The sequence below is a fragment of the Apodemus sylvaticus genome, chromosome 15 (assembly GCF_947179515.1).
Source record: "Apodemus sylvaticus chromosome 15, mApoSyl1.1, whole genome shotgun sequence".
Classification (NCBI taxonomy): domain Eukaryota; kingdom Metazoa; phylum Chordata; class Mammalia; order Rodentia; family Muridae; genus Apodemus; species Apodemus sylvaticus.
Genome location: NC_067486.1, coordinates 84668434 through 84692526, shown reverse-complemented (window position 1 = coordinate 84692526; position 24093 = coordinate 84668434). Strand labels below are relative to the sequence as shown.

At 41.5% G+C, this 24093-nt stretch overlaps 1 pseudogene; it reads left to right on the top strand.

Moving 5' to 3' along the window:
• The first annotated feature begins 1522 nt into the window (after nt 1-1522).
• On the top strand, nt 1523-22429 carry LOC127665685 (nuclear ubiquitous casein and cyclin-dependent kinase substrate 1-like; annotated as a pseudogene).
• The last annotated feature ends 1664 nt before the right edge of the window (nt 22430-24093 follow it).

Here is a 24093-nt window from a genome sequence, read left to right as displayed (position 1 = left end):
TCCTCACTATCACAGAATTTCCCCCAAGCTTAACAGCCATTTGGCTTTGGCAAGAGAGCTCATCTGTAGCTGGAAGGTCCCAAGTCTGTCCTCTGTGGGGTTTAGTGCGTGTCTCTGAATCTCAGCGTGTGTCTTGGGAGTCTTCAGTCAGATGAGGCGTCTGGAGGAAGGCAGCTCTGTTGTCTCCTGTAGGTCTCAGGAGGTGGCGCTGTCTCTGCTGGATCTGTGGCAGGGGCAAGGTGTAGGGGTAAACCTGTAGAGTAACAGAGGACAGAGACAGAGACAGAGACAACAGAGGAGCAGAACTCCAGCAGGGTGGATGGTGAATGTTGAGCCTGTAATAGTCCTGGGAGGCATCTTTAAGTCTGTTTTGGGTAGTTGAGGAAGAAAATATTATGTTAATTGTATATCTAGGATAGGCCTGTAAAAGGAAACTGGTGGTTAATTAGCATAGTTAATTTGACCTGAGGAAATGTATTAACTTTTGGACCTTAAAAGAAATTTTTAAACAAGTTGAAATTTTTGGGCATGTATCATGTATGCTAGGGAGAGAAATAAACATTTAAATAAGGAAGCAAGAAAAGTTTGTGTTGAAAAGCATTGTTTAGGTGTTCAGGAGCAAGCAAGCAAAACTTCGTATTTAGGTGTTTCTGCAGGGGGAGCAAGCTAGCCAAGACACAGGTGTAGCTTTCTCCGAGTTAGGAAACAGGTCTCGAGTTTTCCTGTTCGTTTTTTTCTTGGAAAGGAGATGAAAGGCCAACCTTCAAAAAGCTTTCGTCAAGGAAAGGGAAATGAGAGGCTTCCCAACAAAAGCAGCGGCAGCTCGAGGGCTAGTGTGAGAGGGTGAACTCACCCCCCTTCTCCCCAGCCCGCAGGGACCCTAAGGAATGGCCGGTCGGTCGGCAGTCTGAGAAAGCAGACTCTATGGGAGTCTCTCCACAAGGCTAGGGGACAGGTAGAGCAATAGGCAGAGAGACCTGTGATGTGTAAGCAGGTTGAGGAGCAAAGTGCAGGCTGCAGGGGTTGCAGGGGTGCAGAGCAGCAAGCAAGGAGAAGCAAGGGAGTAAGGCGCGGGGCGGGGGTAGGGAACCCGCGTCTGTCTGCCAGAGCTCGACAGTTCTGGAAGAGTGAATATGGGAGTTAGACTGGCTCGCTCACAGGCCAGTGGAAGCCTGCATTAGTGGAAGGAGCACCAGGCGTGAGAGGCCAGCGCTGGGGGAGGAGGGGGGAGTGCAGGGGGGGAGGCAGGTGCACGCAGCCCAAGGCCCCAGGCCTCATGGAGACTGGGGGGAGGGCGGAGGGGGCAAGGTGTCTAGCCCTCCGGCATCGCGGCATCGCAGGGTGCTGCTGGATACCTGAGACCCCAATCTGCAGGTCGCTGGACCTGCTCCGGAGGAAAAAAGGGCAGTGAGGGAGGCTCGTGCTGGGCTGGGCCCTGTGTATGGGCGGATTCACGCCCCATGTGTGGAAGCCAGCTGGCTCCTGGTGTGGGGCTCGAACAGACACAACTACACCCGAAGGGATGCTACAGGAAGGTGAGGCCCCTCCCCCACCTCTGGAAACACTCAAACTGTTTTTGTCCTACTATGCTTTCAGTCAGTGGCAGCGCCATCGCGTGGATTTAGGCAAACCAAAGAGGCAACTAAAGCCTTCTGGCCAGAGTTACTCTCTGGTGTTGGCTGAAGGCCCTTCTGGCCTCTGCCTAAATCCCACCTGGCTGCAACAGGCCAAGACTCTATCTGGCTTCAAAATATGAAAAGAAAACCTGGTAACCCAGCAGCCACTTAAAAGCCACAGGGCGGCTGCCAGTTCTTAAGTCTGCCGGAAGGCTCAGTGTTCTGGACCTTCCTGGAATTCACCAAAGCCAGATAGGCTAAGGGAATGTTCCCTTTGGACAAGCGCTCTCCTCTTTTCTATCATGGGTAATTCACCTTCCGTAAAAATCGCCCCAGGCCAGGGAAATATGTGCTCTATGAAAACACCCTAGAATAAAAAATAGCCAAAAACAAGCCTCCTAGTTTTGGGAGGAAGTCCTTCAGATAGCTCCGGACATGGCCAATGATAATATTTATAGCCCGGACTCCTGGATCAGAGTAACTTCCATCATCAAAAGCGAGATACCAGAGAAGGAAAAATACCCTCCCTTGCCCTTTTGCTGATCTTCGCTGCCACTCTGTTAAGATCCATCTAAAATACACACAGGGCCATCTAAAATAGGACAGGCCAATAGCAACACAGCTCCGGATCCCCCTCAGTCAGATGATCACAAAAAATCAAAGTCCAAAAATCCACTCTATTCCAGATCTCACAGCCCTTACCCAGCACATAAAGGAAATAAAACCCTCCTGCCCCTCCCTCCCCCACTCAAGGTCAATGTTCCATTAAAAAACAAAGGAGCTACCACCTGCCCCTTCCCCTACTCCACCTTCCCTATCCAACCAAGAGAGGTATCTCCCCCTCCTCCAAGCTGTAAAAGTAAAATACCTTCACCACCACCCCCCTTCCAACCAGAGAGAGATATCTCCCCTCCCCCTTCCCCAAGCCTTAAAAGTAAAATACATTCAAAACCCATAGAACAAAGCCCCACCTAACTCCATAGTCCCTTACTCCTAACTTTAAACCCTATCCTGAATTTTGGGGTAATTCAGGGTTTGGAAGTAGGTACTCCTCTTTGGCTTGGACTGAGAGCTTGAGGAAACCTTATTTACATGTGTGAAGGCTTGGTGCTGCTTCTAAGTGCGGGTGGGGGTGGGGGGGGGGGGGGGGGGGGGGGGGGGGGGGGGGGGGGGGGGGGGGGGGGGGGGGGGGGGGGGGGGGAGGCTGCAATTGTGACACAGGGGCTGGGGGACCAGGGGGCGGTGACCAAACTCCTTCTGGCCAGTCCAGGTGGAAGCTCCGCCCACAAGGTCATAGGTGGAAGCCCTACCACCACCACCACCACCACCACCACCACTTGGTCTCCGGGATTCAAAGCCATTGTTCCACCTGAGACCAGGCTGCTGTGCACAGATCACTTCCCAGTGAGAGACCCCCAACTCAATGTTTTTAGATCCTAACAACTAGCCCAGCACAGAGCAACTTGTTTTTCTGCTTTCAGCTTGAGAAAGATAGCACACCCTGTTCCAGGAACTAGCTCACCACATTCTTGCCACTTTTGATGTCCTGCTCAGTGTTTAACTAAACAATTCCCCCAAGGATGTTTGCTCCAGATAATCTCTAACCTTCCTTGAGGCATAAACTATAGCCTGACTTCCTCATTCTGTACTTCCATGTTCCCTGCATGATTTGTCTTCCACCCCTTGCCTTGTGATTTTTGTCCTCCATCCCTTGTAATTTTTGTCCTTCACCCCTTGCCTTGTGATTTTCCCCTTTAAATACTCCTGACTTCAGTTCCTCAGGGTTGAACTCCTCTACCCCTGCGTGGGATATGAGCTCGATCCCAGTGCACTGGTTTCCTGAATAAACCTCATGTGATTGCATTAAGGATGGTTTTTCGTGAGTTCTTGGGGGTCGCATTATCCCATGATTTGAGTGGGAGTCTCCTCTCTCCGGGGGTCTTTCACCAACAAATAGGTAGTTGAAGTCTCCCACTATTATTGTGTAAGGTACAATATGTGCTTTGAGCTTTAGTAAAGTTTCTTTTATGAACGTGGGTTCCCTTGCATTTGGAACATAGATGTTCAGGACTGAGAGTTCTTCTTGGTCGAGTTTTCCTTTGATGGGTATGAAGTGTCCTTCCTTATATTTTCTGATAACTTTAGGTTGAAAGTCGATTTTATTCAATATTAGAATGGCTTGTTTTTTGGGACCATTTGCTTGGAAAATTGTTTTCCAGATTTTTACTTTGAGGTAGTGTCTGCCTTTGTCACTGAGGTGTGTTTCCGATATGCAGCAGAATGTTGGGTCCTGTTTATGTATCCAGTCTGTTAGTCTATGTCTTTTTATTGGGGAATTGAGTCCATTGACATTAAGAGATATTAAGGAAAAGTGGTTGTTGCTTCCTGGTATTATTCTTCTTAAAGTTGGAGTTATATTTATGTGGCTGTCTTCTGATTGGTTTCTTAATGGAAGATTACTTTCTTGCTTTTTCAAGGGTGTAGTGTCCCTCCTTGTGCTGGTGTTTTCCATTTATTATCCTTTGAAGGGCTGGATTTGAGGAAAAATATTGTGTAAATTTGGTTTATTCATGGAATATCTTGGTTTCTCCATCTATGGTGATTGAGAGTTTTGTTGGGTATAGTAGCCTGGGCTGGCATTTATGTTCTCTTAGGGTCTGTATGACATCTGCCCAGGATCTCCTACTTTTCAAAGTCTCTGTTGAAAAGTCGCGGGTATTTCTGATATATCTGCCTTTATATGTTGCTTGACCTTTTCCCCTTACTGCTTTTAGTATTCTTTCTTGTTTTGTGCATTTAGCGTTTTGATATTATGCGACGGGAGGAATTTCTTTTCTGGTCCAGTCTATTTAGAGTTCTGTAGGCTTCTTGTATGCCCATGGGCATCTCTTTCTTTAGGGTTGGGAGATTTTCTGCTACAATTTGTTGAAGATATTTACTGGCCCTTTAAGTTGGGAATCTTCACTCTCTTCTATACCTATTATCCTTAGGTTTGATCTTCTCATTGACAGCATGTTTCATTCAAGTGTGAAGATATTCTTACTACAGTTCTTTTATTTATTTATGTATTTCCTTATGTATTTATTTATTTATAATTTTTATTCACTTTACATCTGGTTCACTGCCCCCCTCCTTGTCACCCCTTCCACAGTTATTGCCCCCTCCCCTTCTACTCTGAGTGAGTGGGGGCCCCCTGGATATCCCCCTAACCCTAGCATTTAAAGTCTCTGCTAGGCTAGGTGCTTCCTCTCCCACTGAGGCCACACAAGGCAGTCCAACTAAAAGAAGATATCCCACATACAGGCAACAGCTTTGGGCATTGCACCAGCTTTAGTGTTTCAGGATCCACATACCAAGCTGCACATCTGCTACAGATGTTCAAGGAGGCCTAGGTCAAACCCCATGTATATTCTTTGATTGATAGTTCAGCGAGAGCCCTAAGGATCCAAGTTAGTTGATTCTGTTTATCTCCCTGTGGAATTCCTATGCCCTTTGGGGCTGTAATCCTTCTATTCTTCCATATGAGACCACAAGCTACATCCACTGTCTTGCTGTGGGTGTATGCCTCTGTTTGAGTCAGTTGATGGGTGAAGCCTCGGAGAGGACAGTTATGCTACATTCCTGTCTGCAAACATAATGGAAAAGCATTGATAGTGTCAGGGATTGCTGCTTACACATGGGATGGATCTCATATTAGGCCAGTTATTGGTTGGCCATTTTCACAGTCTCTGCTCCATCCCCAATCCCTGGATTTCTTGTAGATAGGATATTTTGGGTCAAAGGTTTAGTCAGTACCTGTCACTCTACTGAGAGTCCTTTCTGATCACAGGCCCATACTCCATACCCCCAGTGCTATGAGTCACAGCTAAGTACACCCCCAGTGAACCTTAGGTGTCTCCCTTACCCAAGTTCTCTGTCTTTTCCTGGAGATGATCCTTACCTCCATCCTCCACGGGGAGCTTGCAGGTTTCCATTCTCATGGTCCACTTCCCCTGCCCCTCGACCATCCCCCCCTAATATCCTTGCCACTCCTCGATTGATCCCCCTCCCACCCAGATCCCTCCTTCCATTTGCCTTCAGCAACTATTCCATTCTCCCTTCCAAGTAAGGCTCAAGTATCTTTGCTTGTGTCTTCCTTCCTGTCCAGCCTCCTTGGATCTGTGGAGTATAACATTGGCATCCTATATGCCATGCCTAATAGCCACTTCTAAGTGAATACATACTAGACATGTCCATTTGGGACTGGGTTACCTCACTCAGAATAATAGTGTCAAGATCCATCCATTTGCCCGAAAAACTCATGATGCCTTTGATTTTCATAGCTGAATAGTTTTACATTGTATCTATTTAACACTTTGTCTTTGTCTATTCTTCAGTTGAGGGACATCTAGGTTCTTTCCTGTTTCTGGCTATTATGTATGAGGTTGCTATAAACATAGTTGAGCAAGTGTCTTTGTGGGATGGTGGAGCATCTTTTGGGTATATTTCCAGGAGTGGGATAGCTGGGTCTTGAGGTAGAAATATTCCCAGTATTCTGAGAAAATGTCAGATTGATTTCCAAAGTGTTTGTACAACTTTGCACTCCCACCAGCAATGGAGAAGTGTTCCCTTTGTTCACATCCTTACCAGGATGTGCTATCACTTGAGTTTTTTATCTTAGCCATTTTGATAGGTGTAAGGTGGCATCTCAGAGTCATTTTGATTTGCATTTCCCTGAAGACTATGGACTTTGACCATTTCTTTAAGTGCTTCTGTGCCATTCAAGATTCCTCTATTGATAATTCTCTGTTTAGCTCTGTGACTTGTTTTTTAATTGGGATATTTTGGTGTTTGGTATTTACCTTCTTGAATCCTTTTTTTGATAAATAAATTTTGGATATTAGTCCTCTGTCAGATGTAGGGTTGGTGGAGATTCTTTCCCAACTCATAGATTGCTATTTTGCCTTATTGACTGTCTTTTGCCTTACAGAAGCTTTTTGGTTTCATGAGGTCCCATTTATCAATTGTTGATTTTAGAGCCTGAGCCATTGGTGTCCACTCAGGAAATTGTCTCCTGTAACAATGCTTTGGAGGGTATTTCTGACTTTCCCATCTATGAGATTTAGTGTATCTGGCATTATATTGAGGTCCTTGATCTACTTGGACTTGAGTCTTGTGCAGGGTGATAAATATGGATCGATTTTCATTCTCCTATAGGTAGACATCTAGTTAGTTAGACCAGCACCATTTCTTGAAGATACTTTCTCTTTTTCTATTGTATGGTTTTGGCTTCTTTATCAAAAATCAAGTGTTCATAGGTATGTGGGTTTATTTCTGAGTCTTCAATTCAATTCTGTTGATTAAAGTGTCAGTTTCTGTACCAATACCATGCAGTTTTTATCACTATTGCTATAGCTTGAGGTCAGAGATAGTAATTTCTCCTGAAGTTCTTTTATTGTTTTGACTATCCTGTATTTTTATTTTTCCATATGAAGTTGAGAGCATTTGGGCATTGCACCAAGATGCTCTTTCATGATCTATATAAATTGAATTGGAATTTTGATGGAGAAAGCATTGAATCAGTATATTGCTTTTTGTAAGATGGCCAGTTTCACTATGTTAATTCTATCTATCCATGAGCATGGGAGATCTTTCTGTCTTCTGATATATTCTTTGATTTCTTTCTCCAGGGATTTGAAGTTCTTGTCATACAGATATTTCACTGTTTGGTTAGAGTTACACAGAGATATTTTATAATATGTGTGGCTATTGCAAAAGACATTGTTTCCTAATTTCTTTCTTGGCTAGATTATCATCTGTACAAAGAAGTCTGCTGATTTGTTTGCGTTAATTTTATATCCAGCCACTTTGCTGAAGTTGTTTATCAGCTGTAGTCTTTCTCTGGTAGAATTTTTGAAGTTGCTTATGTATACTATCATATCATCTGCAAATAGAAACACTTTGACTTCTTTTCCAAGTTGTATCCCCTTGATTTCCTTTAGTTGTTATTTCTCTAGCTAGAACTGCAAGTACTATATTGAATAGAGAGGGAGAGAGTGGGCAGCCTTGTCTTGCCTTGATTTTATTTGAATTGCTCTAAATTTCTTTCCATTTAGCTTGATATTGTCTATTGGCTTGCTTTATATTTCTTTTATTATGCCTTATATCACTGATATCTCTCTATTACTTTTAACATGAAGAATTATTGGATAAGGCTTTTTCAGCCCCTGATGAGAGGATCATGTGGGCTTTTTTCTTTTAGTTTGTTTATATGGTAGATTACATTGATAGGTTTTCATAAATTGAAACTCTCTGTATCCCTGGGATGAATCCTACTTGATCATGGTGGATGATGTTTTTGATGTCTTCCTGAATTTGGTTTGCAAGTATTTCACTGATATTTTTGCATCCCTGTTCATAAGAGAAGTCATTCTGAAGTTTTCTTTCTTTGTTGAGTCTTTGTATGGTTTAGGTATCAGGGTGGCTGTGGCTTCATACAATGAGTTTGGCAGTGTTCCTTCTGTTTCTATTTTGTGACATAGTTTGAGGAGTATTGGTGTTAGCTCTTTTTTGAAAGTCTGGTAGAATTCTGAAAAAAAAATTCTGGCCCAAGGAATTTTGGGGGGGGGGAGGGGTTGGGTTCATTACTGCTTCTGTAAGAGTCCGTTGGAAGACCCCCCCCCCCAAATAAGGCCACAGAGATCAGAATCGCTGCAATCTGCAAGAGGTTTATTGTTCCAATGTACACTGGGGTCCCCCAGCAAGCAAGAGGAAACTCTGAGCTCACAAAGCATACCCTTTTTATAAACATTTTGGCAGGGAGTTCAGCAGTCACCTGAGTTTGACGACTGTGATTGGTTACCCTGAGCAACATTTAAAATTATTGAGCAACATTTAAAATTATTGGTCAACTCGAATGAGGCTGTCTCTGCCTTTTGGCCCTGTCCTGCCCGCCTTGAGGTATTTGTGGTATTTCTTGGCACCGTCTTTTTTGTCCTTCCCTCTCTGGCCTCACCCTAGGCTGGGTGATTGGGTTTAGGCCTTTTCCTTATCTATCCTCCCCCAGGCAGTCCTTGGCAGAATCCAAAGTTCTAATTCAGCTTTGAGCCCACTTCTGGGCCTGGGGAGCTGCTCTGCTGTTTCTTTTTTTTTTTTTTTTTTTCTTCTTTTTTTTTTAAATTGATATATTTTTATTTACATTTCAAATGATTTCCCCTTTTCTGGGTCCCCACTCCCCGCAAGTCCCATAAGCCCTCTTCCCTCCCCCTGTTCCTCCATCTACCCCTTCCTGCTTCCCTGGGAGTTCTCACACTTCTATATCTTTAGAAGTTATAGGGCTGATCCTGGGTTTAAATAGTTGGCCTGATCCTGATTTAACTTTGGTAACTGGTATCTGTGTAGAAAATTGTCCATTTTGTTAAGACTTTCCAATTTTGTGAAGTAAAGGATTTTGAAGACCCCATGATTCATTGAATTTCTTCAGTGTCAGTTGTTGTGCTACCCTTTTCATTTCTGACTTCATTTTGATACCGTCTGTCTTTCTGTTAGTTTGGCTAACTTGTAGATTTTCTCAAAAAAACCAGCTCTTGCTTTCATTGATTCTTTTTATTATTTTCTTTGTTTTAACTGATTGATTTCAGCCCTAATTTTGATTATTTACTGCCTTCCTCTCCCCTTTGGTGTGATTACTTTTTTTTTTTAATTAGAGCTTTCAGGAGTACATTTAATTGTTGATATGAGAACTTTCTGATTTCTTTATGGAAGCACTTAGTGCTATGAACTTTCCTCTTAGTATCACTTTTATTGTGTCCCATAAATTTGGGTAAATTGTGCCTTCATTTTCATTGAATTCTAGAAAGTCTATTTCTTTATTTCCTTTTTGACCCAGAGATCATTGAGCAGAGAACTGCTCAGTTTCCATGAGTGTGTAGGCTTCCTGGTGTTTCTGTTACTGTTAAAGTCCAGCTTTAATCCATGGTGATCTGATAAAATACAAGGCATTATTTCGATTTTCTTGTATCTGTTAAGATGTGTTTTGTGACTGCCTATATGGTCAATTTTAGAGAAGGATTCATCAGGTGTTGAGAAAATGTTATAATCCTTTGTGTTTGGGTTAAATATTCTATAGATGTCTGCTAGGTATATTTCATTTATAATGCCTGTTAGTTTCATTATTTCTGATACTATTTGTCTGGATGACCTGTCAGTTGTTGAGAGTAGGGTGTTGAAGTTTCCCACTATTAATATGTGTGGTTTGCTGTGCAATTTAAGCTTTAGCAATGTTTCTTTTACAAATGTGGGTGCCCTTCTGTTTGGAACATAAATATTCAGAATTGAGATATCATCTTGGTAGATTTTTTCTTTTGATGATTATGAAATGTCCTTCCTTATCTCTTTTGATTTTGATTGAAAGCCTATTTATTAGATATTTGAATTGATAATCCAGCTTGCTTCTTGGGTCTGTCTGCTTAGCAAACATTGTTCTAGATCTTTGCTCTGAGGAAATGTCTATCTTTATTGCCGAGATGTATTTCTTGTATAAATCAGAATGATGGATGCTGTTTACACATCCATTCTGTTAGCCTGTGTCTTTTATTGGAGAATTGAGACCAATGATGTTGAAAGATATTAATGACCAGTAATTGTTATTTCCTGTGATTTTGACATTGGTAGTAGTACTCTGTGTATGTGTTTGTGTGTGCTTCCCTTGCTTTTGTTGGTATGGAATTACTTATTTCCTGTGTTTTCTTAGATGTCGCTATCCTCCTTGGATTGGAATTTACCTTCTAATATTTTCTGTAGGGTAGGATTTGTGGATAGACATTACTTAAATTTAAATTTGTCTTGAAATATCTTGTTTTTTCCATAAATGGTGATTTGAGAGTTTTGATGGATATAGTAGTCTAGGTTATTTTTTAATAGTAGTCTGTAGTTTTTAAGAGGTTGCAAGAATCTGTCCAGGCCCCTCTGTCTTTTAGATGCTCTGTTGAGAAGTTGGGTGTCATTCTGACAAGTCTATCTTTATATGTTACCTACCCTTTTTCTTTTGCCACCTTTCATATTCTTTCTTTGTTCTGAAGATTTTGTGTTTTGATTATTACATGGCAGGAAGATTTTCTTTTCTGGTCTAGCCTAAATAGTGTTCTACTAGCTTCTTGTATGCTTATAGGCATTTCTTTCTTCTTGTTAGGAGAGTTTTCTTATGTGATTCTGTTGAAAAAAATTTCTGGGCCATGGAATTGGGACTCTTTACCTTCTTCTATTCATGTAATTCTTACGTTAGGTCTTTTCATGGTATTCCAGATTTCCTGGAAGTTTTATGTCAGAAAATTTTTAGATTTAATATTTTCATTGACTGATGTATCGATTTCTTCTGTTTTATCTTCTATGCCTGAGATTCTCTCTTCCATCTCCTGTATTCCATTGGTGATGCCTGCATCTGTTGTTTCTGTCCTCTTCCCTAAGCTTTCCATCTCCAGGATTCCATCAGTTTGTAAGTGCTTCTATTTCCATTTTTGGGTCTTTCACAGTTTTATTTATATCCTTCACCCATTTAATTGTGTTTTCCAGTATATCTTTAAGGGGTTTATTGGTTTCCTCTTTAAAAACCTCTACCTGTTTGTGTTTTCCTATATTTCTTTAAGAGATTTATTCATTTCCTCTCTAAAGGCCTCTATTATCTTTATAAGATTGGATTTAAGATGGATTAGATTTTCATTTTCTTCTGCTTTAGTTGTTTCAGAATATCCAGGGCTTACTGAAGAAGGGTAGCTGTGCTCTGAAGGTATCATACTGGCCTGGCATTTGTTGATGGTATTTGAAGACCTGTAGCCATCTGGAAAGCTTTGGTCCCTAGATGTTCCTGTTGTAGTAGGCATTAGGGTGGGGTTAATTTTGATGGTCCTGGTGTGGCAAGTCTCTGATGAGTATCCTTGCATTGTATGATTCCTTATCCGCAGGTCTGTATGGTTCAGGAGCCACAGATCTGACAAAGGTGGGCACAGAAGTGGCCATAGAATGAATGTCTGCCTAGGCTAAAAGGTTGCTCAGAGCAGTTTGGCCTGCCCAGAGAACTCAGGGAGCACAGAAAATGGGAAGAGAAAGGGAAGCTTACCTGTATGGTTAAGGCTCAGCAGGTCTGATGAAGGTAGAGGACGAAGTGCACAAGGAATGGAGGTTCCCCCTAGAATAGCAGTCTTCTCAGGGCAGCTGTGTTTGCTCCATAGGATTCAGGACGCAGGGAAGCTGCTCTTTTCTCTTCTTAAAGCAGTATGGTCACTGTCCTAGTCAGGGTTTACTGCTGTGAACACACACCGTGACCAGGGCAACTCTTATAAGGACAGCATTTAATTGGGGCTCATTTCCAGTTTCAGAGGTTCAGTCTATATCATCAAGGCAGGAACATGGCAGCATCCAGGCAGGCATGGTGCAGGAGGAGCTGAGAGTTCTACGTCTTCAGCTGAAGGGTGCTATGAGGAAACTAGCTGCCAGGTAACTAGGATGAGGATCTTCAAACCTGCACTTATAGTGACACACCTACTCCAAAAGGCCACATCTCCTAACACTGCCAGTCCCTGGGTCAAGTATATACAAACCATCACAGTCACCAGCTTTGGGGCTCTGTATATGGAGAACATCGATTCTTTCCTCCCATTACTTTTTCTTCTTATGTATTGTTTTTCCTACACCACCTCCCAGAGTTCAGTGAATCCTCAATAGATGTATTGAAATGCCATTGTTTTTTCACCATTACCAGAAGTCTGTTAGCTGAGAATTGTTAGGATAGGACCTTTACCACACTCATGTTGTTCCGGTCTCTAAGGTCCCAGTCAATACTCATTTTCTAGCGCAAAAGTAAGGCATGTGGGCTGGGAATAACTCAGTTGGTAAATGCTTCCTTTTCATACACAAAGTCTTGGGTTTGAGTTCTACCATCATGTGAAACCTGTATCTCTCCTGGTCACATATTGACAGATATCTGAGGGTCCAAAAGACACAGGGAATTCAGACTGCAAGAGAGTGGGTCAAGGAAGATAGAACCTGTGTGGCCGCCTGTAACAAGGAGCCTCTGAGATGTGATGGCAGGGCTGAAGCTTGTCCCCATATCCCAAACCTATAGGAAGGACAATGAACAAGTATTTCTCATTCAGTAGCTTTATTCTCTTCCTCACAAGTCCACTTTTAGCACTTTTCTAAAATGGTCCAACAATTTCCTTTCTTCCTAAAACAAATCTCTTTACTATATCCTGGTATTTAAGACATTGAGCCATCCATAGCCTGGAATATCTTATTGAAAATCAGCCTGTTTTCTAAGAAGTTTAAGACCATCAGGGATCACTGACTCTTGTGCTGTGCTGGTGTGAGGCTTCCCTCACTGCCTCCAGTAAGGTTCCAGCTGTAAGACACCGTGGTTATTACACTCAACAACAGGAAACACTAGGACATTGAAGAAAGCTGGCTCCTGTCATCATGGACACCAAAAACATGATATAGGGTACTGGAGATATGATTAGAGGGTAAATTTTGTTGCTACACACACATGAGGATCTGAGTTTGATTCCTGAAAGTCCCTTTTGAACTTGGCAGGGATGGCCAAGTACACTACACACACCTGTAATCTTAGAGTGTTCTCTCTCTCTCTCTCTCTCTCTCTCTCTCTCTCTCTCTCTCTCTCTCTCCTGTGTGTGTGTGTGTGTGTGTGTGTGTGTGTGTGTGTGTGCAGGAGGATTACCTGGATTTTCTGGCCAACCACTGAAATTGAAATGGAAAGTTCCAAGATTACTGAGACATTGTCTCAAGGGAGAAGGAAAGACAATAATGAAGCTCTGGCATGCACATATAGACACACATGTCCGCACATACACATTCACACACACAATCAACACATATACACACAAATTAATTAAAATGTAGAAAAATAGTATAGACATCTACCAATGAGTCTGATTTCTGTCAATAATTCTGCCTCCCTGATCATTTCTAAACAACCATCAGTGGACAAGGCTGATGGTGACATTTATTCTGGGATGACAACCTCAGTAATATTCCTACTATATCCAAATAAAAAACACATAAGATGTGTTTCAAGATGTCTGAGTAAGGGCTGCCATTATGTCATCACTGTGACACTTGCAGGATGGAAATATGCTAGAAGTCAATATTCCAGCCACCTTTCACAGCCCTGAAATCATACAACACAGCTTCACTTCTATATGGAGCTCCAGAGCTAGGATGTAGCTAATCTACATTGACAGAAACTTCTGTGTGAATATGGATTTAGAGTGGTTGAAGATTTTTCCTTTATCAATTGCATGGTAGATGTGACAGCTGTTTATGCTGCAATGATTAGGTCCAGGAAAAGGTTCAGTCCCCCCACAGGAAAACACAACCCCTAAATCCCCCACTGTTGGATGCTACAGTGCCAGGTGGTTCTGTCCAAATACAATAGTTTTATGCTCAAATTTCTAGTCAGTTGTCTTCAGCCATTTTTTAATTCTGGTTTTCTACTCTACAATTCCTTCTCCCATCTGTTGCTAGTTTTTGAAAACCATTAATTCTGTAACTCTACCTTGCAGGAATTTCATAGATGAAAGTGGAAATTCAGATTGTAAGATTTCAAAAATAAAATTGTTTTCTAAAATATATTTATATTTTCTCACCAAAACAGAGAGTACACATATCTTACCATTTTCTACCTTGGTACTCAAATTTCCCATGTATATGCTGTTTATATAATGTGTAGCTTTTCAAAAAGTGTGACTGTTTTTACCCTTAGCCAAGAATGGCATTATCATTACTTTTCTTTGTTGGCCTCTTGTATTGGCTCTTCCATTTGTTTGGAGGTTTAGATACCTTTAGGAAGTGGAATATTTCTGGAGGAAAGATGTTGTTAGAAGTGGGCTTTGAAAGTGTATAACCTTGCACACTTGCAGTTTGTTCTCTCTTCTTCATGATGGTCAATGTAATTCTCATAGCAATGATGAACAAAAACGCGTAAGGAATTTGAAAGTGGGCAAGTTGGGTTTATATGAAAATTTGGAGGGGACAAGGGCAGATAGAAATACCATGATATTTTCTAATTCCATCCATTTGTCTAAGAATTTCATGAATTCATTGGTTTTTATAGATGAGTACTATTCTGTTGTATAAATATATCACATTTTCTGTATCCATTCTTCTGTTGAGGGACATCTGGGTTCTTTCCACCTTCTGGTTATTACAAATAGGGCTGCAGTGAACATAGCGGAGCATGTGTCCTTATTACACGGTGGAGAATCCTCTAGGTATAGGCCCAGGAGTGATATAACAGGGTCGTCCGGTACTATTATGCCCAGTTTTCTGAGGCACTGCCAAACTGATTTCCAGAGTGGTTGTACCAGCCTGCAATCCTGCCAGCTGTGGGGGAGTGTCCTTCTTTCCCACATCCTCAGCAGCACCTGCTGTCTACTAAGATTTTGATCTTAGCCATTTTAACTGGTGTGCAGTGAAATCTCAGGGTTGTTTTGATTTGTATTTCCCTGATGTCTGAGGACGTCGAACATTTCTTTAGGTGCTTCTCAGCCATTTGATATTCCTCAGGTGAAAATTCTTTGTTTAGCTCTGTACCCCATTTTTAATAGGGTTATTTGGGTCCCTGCTGCAATCTTCGCTCCGGGTCGGACAGGAAAAGCCACCCAAGGTACTGAGATAATCTGAGTCTAAAATCTCTGGGGATGCAGACCCCCAAGCTGCAGGCTGCTGCTTGTGCCCAGGACCTGGGCAGATCAACAGTTTGTATGTATGCAAGCCAGGCCCAGGTCCTGTGCCCTGCAGGGTGACTGTGGGATCCCCACCGCCATCTTCGCTCTCTGACAGAGCAGATGGGCAACACCAAGTTCAGTTCACAGAGACAGCCTGAGTATATCATTGCTTGGGGCAGGAGCCAAGCACCAGGGCTCCAACAGCACCCAAGAGAAGGGCAGCACATCAGCAGTCTGTGCCAGGGGAAACCCAGTCATCCAGTGGTACAGAAATAGCCTTATGGGCTCACAGGAGGTTCAAGCACCAGGCAGTGACAACAGGACCAACCAACTCCAGAGATAACCAGATGGCAAAAGGCAAACTTAGGAACGTTACCAACAGAAATCAAGGCAATATGGTAGCACCTTAACCCAATTCTCCAAAAACAGCAAGTCCAGGATATCCCAACACACCAGAAAAACAAGATTTGGATTTAAAATGACTGGTCATAATGCTGTTAGAGGAACACAAGAGGACATAAATAAATCTCTTAAAGAAATACAGGAGAAAATGGATCAAAAATTAGAAGCCCTTACAAGGGAAACACAAAAATCATTTAAAGAAATTCAGGAAAATATGGGTCAAAAGATAGAAGCCAATAAGGAGGAAATGCAAAAATCACTTAAAGAAATACAGGAGAACTTCGGTCAACAGGCAGAAGTCATGAAAGACAAAAAACAAAAATCTCTTAAAGAATTACAGGAAAACACAAACAAGCAAGTGAAGGAGCTCAGCAAAACCATCCAGAATAAAAAAAAACGAAGTAAAAACAACTAAGAAATCACAAAGGGAGACAACTTTGGAGATAGAAAACCTTGGGAAGAAATCAGGGGCCATCGATGCAAATATCAACAACAGAATACAAGAGATAGAAGAAAGAATCTCAGACGCCGAAGATACCATAGAAACCATGGACCGACCCAACAGTCAAAGAAAATGCAAAATGCAAAAAACTTGTAACCCAAAACATCCAGGAAATCCAGGGCACATTGAAAAGACCAAACCTAAGGAGTATAGGCATAGATGAGAATGAAGATTTACAACTTAAAGGGCCATCAAATACATTCCACAAAATTATGGAAGAAAACTACCCTAACCTAAAGAGAGAGATGCCCATGAATATACAAGAAGCCTACAGAACTCCAAACAGACTCGACCAGAACAGAAATACCTCCTGTCACATAATAATCAAAACCCCAAATGTACTAAACAAAGAATATTAAAGGCAGGAAGAGAAAAAGGCCAAGTAACATACAAAGGAAGACCTATCAGAATCACACCAGACTTCTCACCAGAGACCATGAAAGCTAGAAGATCCTAGGCAGATCTCATGCAGACTCTAAGAGAACACAAATGCCAGCCAAAACTACTATATGCAGCAAAGTTCTCAATAATCATAGATGGAAAAACCAAGATATTCCATGACAAAACCAAATTTACACAATATCTTTCCACAAACCGAGCGCTACAAAGGACAATAGGTGGAAAACTCCAATACAAGGAGGGAAACTATACCCTAGAAAAAGCAAGAGAGTAACCTTCTTTCATCAAACCCAAAAGAAGATAACCACTCAAATATGAAAATAACATCAAAAATGACAGGAATAATAACTATTACTTAATATCTCTTAACATCAATGGACTCAATTCCCCAATAAAAAGACATAGACTACCAGAGTGGATATGTAAACAGGACCCTACATTTTGCTGCATACAGGAAACATACCTCAGTGTCAAAGACAAACACTACCTTAGAGTAAAAGGCTGGAAGACAATTTTACAAGCAAATGGTCTCAGGAAACAAGGTGGAGTAGCCACTCTAATATCAGATAAAATTGACTTTCAACCTAAAGTCATCAAATGAGACACAGAAGGACACTTCTTGCTGGTGAAAGGAAAAATCCACCAAGAAGAACTCTCAGTCCTGAACATCTATGCTCCAAATGCAAGGGCACCCTCATTCATAAAAGAAACTTTACTAAAGCTCAAAGCACAATTACACATAAGACAATAATTGTGGGTGACTTCAACACTCCACTCTCCTCAATGGACCAATCGGGAAAACAGAAACTAAACAGGGACACAGTGAAACTAATTGAAGCTTTGGACCAATTGGATTTAACAGATATATATATAGAACATTTCATCCTAAAGCAAAAGAATATACGGTTTTCTCAGCACCTCATGGGACCTTCTTGAAAATCAATCACATAGTTGGTCACAAGACAGACCTCAACAAATATAAGAAGATCAAAATAATCCCATGCTTCCTATCAAATCACTATGGAGTAAAAGTGGCCTTCAATAGCAACAAAAACAACAGAAAGACTACATACATATGGAAACTGGACAATACTCTACTCAATGATGACTTGGTCAAGGAAGAAATACAGAAAGAAATCAAAGACTTTTTAGAATTGAATGAAAATGAAGATACAATATAGCCAAATCTATGGGACACAATGAAAGCAGTGCTAAGAGGAAAACTCATAGTCCTGAGTGCCTCCAAAAAGAAAATGGAGAGAGCATACACTAGCAGCTTAACGAGACACCTGAAAGCCCTGGAACAAAAAGAAGCTAATTCACCCAGGAGGAGTAGAAGACAGGAAATCATCAAACTCAGGGCTAAAATAAATCAAGTAAAAAAAAAAAAAAAAAAAGAAAGAAAGAAAGAAAGGAAGGAAGGAAGGAAGGAAGGAAGGAAGGAAGAAAGAAAGAAAGAAAGAAAGAAAGAAAGAAAGAAAGAAAGAAAGAAAGAAAGAAAGAAAGAAAGAAAGGAAGGAAGGAAGGAAGGAAGGAAGGAAGGAAGGAAGGAAGGAAGGAAGAAAGAAAGAAAGAGCGAACTATACAAAAAATCAAGAAAACCAGGAGCTGATTCTTAGAAAAAATCAACAAGATAGATAAACCCTTAGCCAGACTAACCAAATGGCACAGAAACAGTATCTAAATTAACAAAATTAGAAATGAAAAGGGAGATATAACAACAGAAACTGAGGAAATTCAAAAAAGTCATCAGATTCTACTACAAAAGCCTATACTCAACACAACTGGAGAATCTGGAGGAAATGGACAATTTCTTAGACAGATACCAAATACCAAAATTAAATCAGGATCAAATATATCATCTAAACAGTCCCATAACCCCTAAAGAAATAGAAGGGGTCATAGAAAGCCTTCCAACCAAAAAAGCACAGAACCAGATGGTTTTAGTGCAGAATTCTATCAGACATTCAAAGAAGACCTAACACCAATACTCTTCAAGCTATTCCACAAAATAGAAACAGAAGGAACTCTACCCAACTCTTCTATTATGCTGATACCAAAACCACACAAAGATCCAACAAAGAAAGAGAACTTCAGGACAATTTCTTTTATGAATATTGATGCAAAAATACTCAATAAAAATCTTGCCAACTGAATCCAACAGATCAAAACGATCATTCACCATGATCAAGTAGGCTTCATCCCAGGGATGCAGGGATGGTTCAGTATATGGAAATCCATTAATGCAATCCACTACATAAACAAACTCAAAAAAAAATCACATGGTCATTTCATTGGATGCTGAAAAAGCACTTGACAAAATTCAGCATCCTTTCATGCTAAAAGTCTTGGAAAGAACAGGAATTCAAGGCTCATACCTAAACATAGGAAAAGCAATATACAGCTAACCGGTAGCCAACATCAAACTAAATGGAGAGAAACTTGAAGCAATCCCACTAAAATCAGGGACTAGACAAGGCTGCCCTCTCTCTCCATATCTTATCGATATAGTACTTGAAGTTCTAGATAGAGCAATTAGACAACATAAGGAGGTCAAAGGGATACAAATTGGAAAGGAAGAAGTCAAACTATTACTATTTGCAGATGATATGATAGTATACTTAAGTGACCCAAAAAACTCCACCAGAGAACTCCTACAGCTGATAAACAACTTCAGCAACATGGCTGGTTATAAAATCAACTCAAGCAAATCAGTAGCCTTCCTATACTCAAAGGATAAGCAGGCTGAGAAAGAATGAGAAGGGAAATGACACCCTTCACAATAGCCACAAACAATATAAAGTATCTTGGTGTGACTCTAACCAAACAAATGAAAGATCTGTATGACAAGAATTTCAGGTCTCTGAAGAAGGAAATCAAAGAACTCAGAGCATGGAAAAATCTTCCATGCTTGTGGATTGGCAGGATTAATATACTTAAAATAGCCATCTTGCCAAGAGCAATCAACAGAGTCAAGGAAATCCCCATCAAAATCCCAACTCAGTTCTTCATAGAGTTAGAAAAAGCAATTCTCAAATTCATCTGGAATAACAAAAAACCCAGGATAGCTAAAACTATTCTCAACAACAAAAGAACTTCTGGAGGAATCAGTATCTCAGACCTCAAGCAGTACAGAGCAATAGTGATAAAAAACTACATGGGTTTGGTACAGTGACAGGCAAGTGGACCAAGAGAATAGGATTGAAGACCCAGAAATGAACCCACACACCTATGGTCACTTGATCTTTGACAAAGGAGCTGATACCATCCAGTGAAAAAAAGATAGCCTTTTCAACAAATAGTGCTGGTTCAACTGGAGGTCAGCATGCAGAAGAATGCGAATTGATCCATTCTTATCTCCTTGTACTAAGCTCAACTCTAAGTGGATCAAGGACCTCCACATAAAACCTGACACACGGAAACTAATAGAAAAAAAACTGGGGAAGACCCTTGAGGACATGGGCACAGGGGAAAAGTTCCTGAACAAAACATCAAAAGCTTATGCTCTAAGATCAAGAATTGACAAATGGGACCTCATAAAATTACAAAGCTTCTGTAAGGCAAAGGACACCATCAAAAGGACAAAACAGCAACCAACAAATTGGGATAAGATATTCACTAACCCTACATCCGGCCAAGGGCTAATATCCAATATATACAAAGAACTCAAGAAGTTAGACCCCAAGGAACCGAATAACCCTATTAAAATTGGGTACAGATCTAAACAAAGAATTTTCACCTGAAGAACTTCGGATGGCTAGAAGCACCTTAAGAAATGTTCAACATCATTAGTCATTAGAGAAATGCAAATCAAAACAACCCTGTGATTTTACCTCATACCAGTCAGAATGGCTAAGGTTAAAAACTCAGTAGACAGCAGGTATTGGTGAGGATGTGGAGAAAGAGAAACACTCCTCCACTGCTGGTGGGGCTGTAAGATGATACAACCACTCTGGAAATCAGTTTGGCAGTTCCTCAGAAAACTGGGCATGATAGTTCTGGAGGACCCTGCTATACCTCTCCTGGGCATATACCCAGAGGATTCCCTGCCATTCAATAAAGACACATGTTCCACTATGTTCATAGCAGCCTTATTTATAATAGCCAGAAGCTGGAAAGAACCCAGATGTCCCTCAATGGAGGAATGGATATAGAAAATGTGGTATATTTACACAATGGAATACTACTCAGCAATTAAAAACAATGAATTCATGAAATTTGTAGGCAAATGGTTGGAACTGGAAAATATCATCTTAAGTGAGGTAACCCAATCTCAAAAGAATACACATGGAATATAATCACTGATAAGTGGACATTAATTAGCCCAGAAGCTCTGAATACTCAAGACACAATTAGCCTATCAAATGATTCCCAAGAAGGAAGGAGAGGGCCCTGGTTCTGGAAAGGCTTGATCCAGCATTGTAGAGGAGTACCAGGACAGAGAAATGGAAGGGGGGTGATTGAGGAATGGGTGGAGAGAAGAGGGCTTATGGGACATATTGGGAGGGGGGAACCGGGAACGGGGAAAAGCATTTGGAATGTAAACAAAGAATATAGAAAATAAAAAAAAAAATGAGTATTGACTGGGACCTTAGAGAATGGAACAACATAAGTGTGGTGAAGGTCCTATCCTAACCATCCTCAGCAAACAGACTTCTGGAAGTGTTGAAAAAACAATGGCATTTCAATACATCTATTGAGGATTCGGTGAACTCTGGGAGGTGGTGTAGGAAAAACAATACATAAGAAGAAAAAGTAATGGGAGGAAAGAATCAATGTTCTCCGTATGAAAGCCTCAAAGCTGGTGACAATGCTTCTTCAAGGAGGGAGGATGGGGAAAGGACTGTGAGAGAGACCTCCACAAAGGGAGCAGCGAGCGGGATGTAAAGTGCGTAAGGAAAACAATATTTTTTTTTAAGGAAAAAAAGAAATCCGTTTTGAAGAGATGGGAGCAGGGCTTGTCAGATCCAGATCCAGGAACCTGAAACTAGCAGCCGCGGCCCTGGAGGTGGGGGGAAGGGGTGTTGACATGGGGGGAGATGCTGAGTGTGCAGGGAGGGGGCCGGGGATCTCAGTCCTCAGCTCCTCCACTTGGTCTTCTCAATAGTGAACAGGTCTCAGCCTGTCAGAAATAGGAAGGTGGTTGATTACTCGCAGTTTCAGGAATCAGAAGATAAAGATGAAGATTATGGAAGAGATTCAGGCCCTCCTGCGAAGAAGATTCAGTCATCTCCCCGAGAGGCTAAAAATAAATGTCAATCTGGAAATAATTCACAAGACAGTGAAGACTCGAAAAAGAAGATTAAAAAGAATGATTCTTGCTCAGCAGAAGGCAGTGAAGATGAAAATGATGATCATAAAAATGTACTCCAGCAACAACAGGCAGCATGTAAAGCCGCTTCTAAGCATGTCGGCAGTGAGGAAGAGCTGGAAAAAGATGATGAGGTGCCAATCCAGAAGGAAGATTCTGGCAGCAGTGAGGATTTCCTAATGGAAGAGGACGATAATAGCGAACAATCAGTTCAAAAAAGAAAAACAGAAAGACAGTTAAGAAGTCCAAACCTAAGAGAAAATGCCCAACCCAGATTAAAGGCTATAGAGATGTCAAGGTCAGCGAAAGGCAAGGGGAAAGTGGGTCCGGCCGCTCCACTGCTTCAAAGACATCAAAGGAAAAGACGCCCAAAGACGAGAAAGCAGAAAGCCCTCCCGAAAAGAAGACATCTACAAGTCCCCCACTAGAGAAGTCTGATGATGAAGGGTCCGAAGACGAAGCCACATCTGGGGAAGATTAAAAGTGATATTTGGGGAGAGATTTTATTAAAAAACAAACAAAAACAGAAAAGGAAATCTCCATAGGGCGCTGTTTGGGCTGTAGCTCGACTCACAGACTTCCGGTGCTATTTCATTTGTCTACAATAATGTTTCTCTCTCTCTCTCTCTCTCTCTCTCTCTCTCTCTCTCTCTCTCTCTCTCTCTCAAATCCACTATATGCTGATGTGTTTAAGTTGCCATTTTGTCTCATAGTCTTTTCTTTGCCAATCCCCTCGGCCCAGGAAAGCCACGTCATTTAATGACTAGATTGACTGTTCATCTTTGTGTTTTTTTTTTTTAATTTTTTTATTCGATATAATTTATTTACATTTCAAATGATTTCCCTTTTCTAGCCCCCCCACTCCCCGAAAGTCCCGTAAGCCCCCTTCTCTTCCCCTGTCCTCCCTCCCACCCCTTCCCACTTCCCCGTTCTGGTTTTGCCGAATACTGTTTCACTGAGTCTTTCCAGAACCAGGGGCCACTCCTCCTTTCTTCTTGTACCTCATTTGATGTGTGGATTATGTTTTGGGTATTCCAGTTTTCTAGGTTAATATCCACTTATTAGTGAGTGCATACCATGATTCACCTTTTGAGTCTGGGTTACCTCACTTAGTATGATATTCTCTAGCTCCATCCATTTGCCTAAGAATTTCATGAATTCATTGTTTCTAATGGCTGAATAGTACTCCATTGTGTAGATATACTACATTTTTTGCATCCACTCTTCTGTTGAGGGATACCTGGGTTCTTTCCAGCATCTGGCAATTATAAATAGGGCTGCTATGAACATAGTGGAACATGTATCCTTATTACATGGTGGGGAGTCTTCTGGGTATATGCCCAGGAGTGGTATAGCAGGATCTTCTGGAAGTGAGGTGCCCAGTTTTCTGAGGAACCGCCAGACTGATTTCCAGAGTGGTTGTACCAATTTGCAACCCCACCAGCAGTGGAGGAGTGTTCCTTTTTCTCCATACCCTCTCCAACACCTGCTGTCTCCTGAATTTTTAATCTTAGCCATTCTGACTGGTGTAAGATGAAATCTTAGGGTTGTTTTGATTTGCATTTCCCTAATGACTAATGAAGTTGAGCATTTTTTAAGATGCTTCTCCGCCATCCGAAGTTCTTCAGGTGAGAATTCTTTGTTTAACTCTGTACCCCATTTTTTAATAGGGTTGTTCGGTTTTCTGGAGTCTAACTTCTTGAGTTCTTTATATATATTGGATATTAGCCCTCTATCTGATGTAGGATTGGTGAAGATCTTTTCCCAATTTGTTGGTTGCCGATTTGTCCTCTTGATGGTGTCCTTTGCCTTATGCCAGGGCAGCAAAGCAGTAAGATTTGAGGTGGGAGCTACGGAAACTGCTTTTTGCTAGAGAATAGAAACTTGAACAATAATCAAACACAGAAAACTAGAAAGGTGGGGATTCATCCTATAAACAGTCACAAACCCTGACACTACTATGGATGACAAGAAGTGTATACCAAGAGGAGCATGCCATGGTTGTCTCCGGAGGGTCCCTGCCAGAGCCTTACAAATGCAGAGGCAGGTGCTAGCAACCAACTATTGGACTGGGCGTGGGGTCCCCAATGGAGGAGTTGGAGGGTGGACCAGAGGAGCTGAAGGGGTTTACAGCCCCATGGGAAG